General features: G+C 42.6%; 1 long non-coding RNA gene across 1 annotated transcript; it reads left to right on the forward strand.

Moving 5' to 3' along the window:
- The first annotated feature begins 225 nt into the window (after positions 1-225).
- On the forward strand, positions 226-2,268 carry LOC121153642. Its single transcript, XR_005883435.1, has 2 exons — positions 226-474; positions 2,028-2,268. It is a non-coding gene; the product is annotated as an uncharacterized LOC121153642 (long non-coding RNA).
- The last annotated feature ends 2,398 nt before the right edge of the window (positions 2,269-4,666 follow it).

Consider the following 4,666-nt stretch of genomic DNA (forward strand, 5'->3'; position numbering starts at 1 on the left):
TGGCCTAGCTCTATCTTTTCAAGGTGTCTGGAGACTGAACCAGGATCTCCCTCCCTATTTGCCTTTCTCTGCATCACATGCCATTTCAAGAAATAAATAAATAAATAACTTGAAGAAAGCCCCCGGCAAGAGGATGTGTCGGTCCTGCACTCCTGAAGGAGTTGCTGAGTTCAGAACAGAGTGATGTCATCAACAGGTCATAAACGCTGCAGAGGCCCTAGTGATGGGCTGTCATCCCTGAAACTCAATGCTGAACTGGACACTCAGCAGGACGGTGACTAAGTGGAGCGTGCTTTATGTGATTTGTTGTTCTTCAAGGTTCAAATCTCATTAACTATCTCTTTGAGAACAGAGATGCAGGGAGAAAAGCACCTGCTTTAAATAATTCTCCAAGGAGTTGAACGATGAAGCGGAAACAAAAGACAAAACATCTGGAAGTCACATACTCTCCCCAAGCTGCAAAGATATCAAGAGGTGTGTCCTAGGATATCCTTTAGGTCTGGTGCAGCCAGGCACTGCCTTCTCTGAAGGAGGGAGGATTCTGGTGGGGACTGGAGAAAAAGAGAAGTGAGGGAGAGGAGTGAAGGTTGTGTGAGATAGGGGGGCCCTGTACGTGTCCAGCCTTCCCGAAGACCAAACTCAAAGCACAGACGCTCTCAGACCCAGGCATTGGCCCCATGCAGCTTGGGGCCTTGTCAAGAAGACATGGCTACTCACTAGTTCGTGTTAACTGTCCATAAAATTTTAAAGTGAAACTTCTTAAGTGACTAGGTTCTTAGGATTTTTTTACTGACACTTTCTCTTTTCAGTGAAGAAAGTGTGGCTCCCCGGGATGAAGGAAACATTTTAAAAAGTTTGAGAAATTAGAAGATGTCTAGGCAGGGCTCAGTGCAGCCATAAAGAATGTATTCACTAAGGAGTGAAATCCATTGTTTCGGGCTGTGAGGATGTAAGTGTGGGGCTGCTATCGGAATGTGAGAAACATAGAGGACATGCAGTAACACTCGTAACACCATATAGTCACAAAGACTGAATCGAAGAGACGGAGACAGGTCTTACAGGTAAAATGGTGAAGTTGGATGGGCACAGCTACCATGGAGTTTAACCGGAAACAAACGGCTCACAGGAGCTGAGGTCCCTGTTCAGTCAGCAGAGGGGAAGGCAGCCAACCTCAACAATCCAATCCATGGCTCACGCCTGATTAGAATCTGTCATTTCCACTGAAGTCTAAGGTTCTATGTACAGATGGTCCCCTACAGAGGAAGCGAGTGAAGCTGTCTCTTTCTTCAATAAAATCAGCACACATCCAAAGATGATACTGAGTGTAGACACTGAGGTGCGTAAGATATAAAATCACACCTATTCACATAGGCACACACAGGGTACATACAGCACCCACAGGAAGGCACTAGTAACACAGAACATATTTCTGTGCTACCAGCTTTGACTCTCCAGAATGTTTTATTCCCCATATAACCTTGACTTAGGAACGAGGTCATGATAACCAAAGCATAGTGAAGCCACTTCTGTCTTACAAGAATATAGGTTATACATTTAAGTCAATAGAATAAATCTGTTCCTTATGATCTTTCAGCACCTGAGATTAGGAAAACACTGTAACAGAAAGCTCTCAAAAGGGGAGTGTCAATATCCCAGGCAGATGGAAAATGAAATAGCAGGGTAGCAGATACAGGTTTGTAAGTCCATGCCAGGAAGGGGTACAGGTCACCCCCTAGTCAGCTCAGAAGTCTCTAAGGGAGCTTGGTGAATAGGAAAGCTACACACAGGTAGATAAAGGGTTGGTAACAATCCTCACACTATTTACAAAGGCACATACTGCAATTCCAGTCTCCAGTGACATACAGCAACAGACAAACACATCTCCACAACTAGTGTTTTCAGTGGTAGAAAGCTCCTTGAAGATGGAGCCATATGCAATCTGCCACACTAGACTTACTGCTTATTTAAAGATGGATAAATGCATACACAGCAAGTGTGAACCCTGTATCTTTTCTGTCCTTTCTCAGGAAACTTGAATTTATACAAGGGTGTTCTGCAACAAAACCAAAATGTGCTGACCCCAACTTCAGGCCAGAAAACAGGGGATGCTGCTTCTTGCTCCTCAGAGCATTTCTCCTGTATCCCCTCTGAAAACAAGCTCATTGGGGCAGGAGGGAGAGATCCTGATACAGAAGCCAGCCAGCATCTAGGCACATACAGATGAACTGAGTGACTCTCTCAGGAGTACACTCAAGTTTATGCATTCCAGAAAACAACAACAACAAAAAAAACACCGAACATTCAAAGCACTCGTATTGGTTATCTTCTCTTTGCTATAACTCAATCTATGATGGAGCCAAACTCTATTAAGAGATCTGCCTCCCATCACTCCTATGATAGCAGAATTCTGGGTGATGCAGATCATCAGGTGGCAAATCATATATGGAGGTGCACGTGAATGTGTGTATTTCCCACTTCTAAAGCCAGCCTAATTCACTTATGTGGGTTCCACCTGAATGACCCTATGTAATCATCCTGTCCTATGGCCCTGTGCTTGTACTTCATAACTGGAATAAATGTCTACCTTCATAATATCTCACAGTAGTATTTACAGTTCAACACAAGAAGCAGTTAAGAGACAACCCACAAATATTCAAACCATAGCACTGCTCTCCCATGGCTTTTGGTACGAGCAGCAGTAAAAGCCACATGCTCCAAGAATAAAGCACCCAAGAAAACTGGAGCAAGCCCTGCAAGGTCAGTGGAATGCCAGGTTTGCCTGGTAGAGTCACAGGAGGCACTCAGGAACAGCAGCTCCGAGGGAAGTGACACAGGATGCTCCACTTTCAAGGAATGACGAAAAATCTACTATCTGAAAACAGGGTCAAACCAGTAGTGTAATTATGACATGTGCTTGAGGCAGAGAACAGATGCCCGCTCCAGAATGACACATCTTTGTAAGACCTTGTATCATCAATGTGCTTTCATAGCCAATAGTCTCACTCTTAACCCATTTGTAGATCCATCTCCTATCTTTCACCTTCATCCCCTATCAATTTCCACAAGCATGAAGATTTTTGAAATTTTGTGTGCCTGCCAAAAGAGTAATGGTTACTCTTTTATGGCATCATGGATTCATTATCCCTGAATTGTTTCATCTTTATATAAACAAAAGTGCACAATACACACTTTGTATGAGATCTCTTTCGCTCATATTAGTGAAATTCACCCACATGGCACATGACCAGTTTGTTCTACCTCACCTCTGCATATATATCACCTCATTGATATAATTTCCCTGTTGGTAATGAATTCCTTTGAATTCATGTTGGTTTTTTTGTAGATTTGGAGTAAGTATGTTTGGTGAATTGTGTTTTGATAAAGTGACATTTATTTGCTGAAAGCCTGAGGGTTTCTCCAAACATTGACTAGTGAATTTAACATTTAAATAGTTAATCACATCATAAATCATAAATATTTACTATCTTTAAAAATTAAAAAATATACCATGAGTTTCATTTAAAGCTGTGAAACGCCAGCTGTAAGATACAAAATGTTAGAGTAGAAAATGTGGTGGAGGCAAACCGAGGTAACACTCAAGGCAAGGTTGGTGGACAGAAGGAGCCTAACAGGGCATTTTTCAAGGAGACACACAAGGAAATGCAATGCACCGACACTCAGCCCAAGTTAGATCTGTTGAAGACAAAATGTACCTAGGGTGGGGGAGTGTGTGATCTTAGAGTGCAATGAGGGCGAAGAAAGTCTGTAGATGTATTAAGCTGAAAGTTCTCATGCCTCCAGGGATCTTCACAGTTTCATTTAAGGTTTCTGACTTTCCTGTATACAAAATTCAGCCCTGGAAGCAAAGAACTGCAGTGAGACTATTGAAGTCTCATGTGAGCAGAGTCAGGAAACAAGTTTGGCAAAATAATAGAGGTTGATGGTTGTGTTCCCTCACAATTGTGACACCATCGGCAACACAGCATCCATGGAAGACATGCGGTTCAACCCAAACAGATCAAGTCTAGTCAGGCTCCAACAGCCAAGCCTTACACATGCATCTCTGCTCGGGCATGTCGTGAGTTCCAGCAGGACTGACGATTTCCTTCGAGCTTGTGAGTCATGTCTGTTTTCAGAGCTTAGGAAATGATACTTAGACCACATGAGGGATGAAATGAACTAAATGATAAACTAAAGAGAGAACGAAACTCCCAGTGCCCACTGATGACATTTGTTCCATTTTTTGCAGAAATATCAACCTTACAAAATTGTGCTCCACAAACTGGGTACCCTTTGGAGGAGAAGGTCCTGGTGCCTACTGTGAAAGAGTTATCTTCTGAATCAGAATACTACTCCTGCCTCTCCACTTTGCACAAGCACTCTGCAGCCGGTAAGGGACAGGCAGGACACCCAAAGCGAGGTAGGTCAGTGCAGTAAGAAGCAGAGCAGACCTGTAGTTGCTAATTGTTCAAAGGTCCTCAAGAATCACAATAATGGCAAAGAAAAAGAGCAATCACAATCAACAAGCATATGCTTAAATAAGGGCATGGAAAATAAACATACACATAATAGGAAAGAACACTATAGGAAAACAAAGAATCAATCCAGGCAAATAAACACAGAGACAATGACAAGAACAAATTATAAACTAAGGCATTTGTAATTA

This window comes from Ochotona curzoniae, unplaced genomic scaffold (assembly GCF_017591425.1).
Source record: "Ochotona curzoniae isolate NIBS_2020 unplaced genomic scaffold, NIBS_Ocur_1.0 contig_1, whole genome shotgun sequence".
NCBI classification, from domain to species: Eukaryota; Metazoa; Chordata; class Mammalia; order Lagomorpha; family Ochotonidae; genus Ochotona; species Ochotona curzoniae.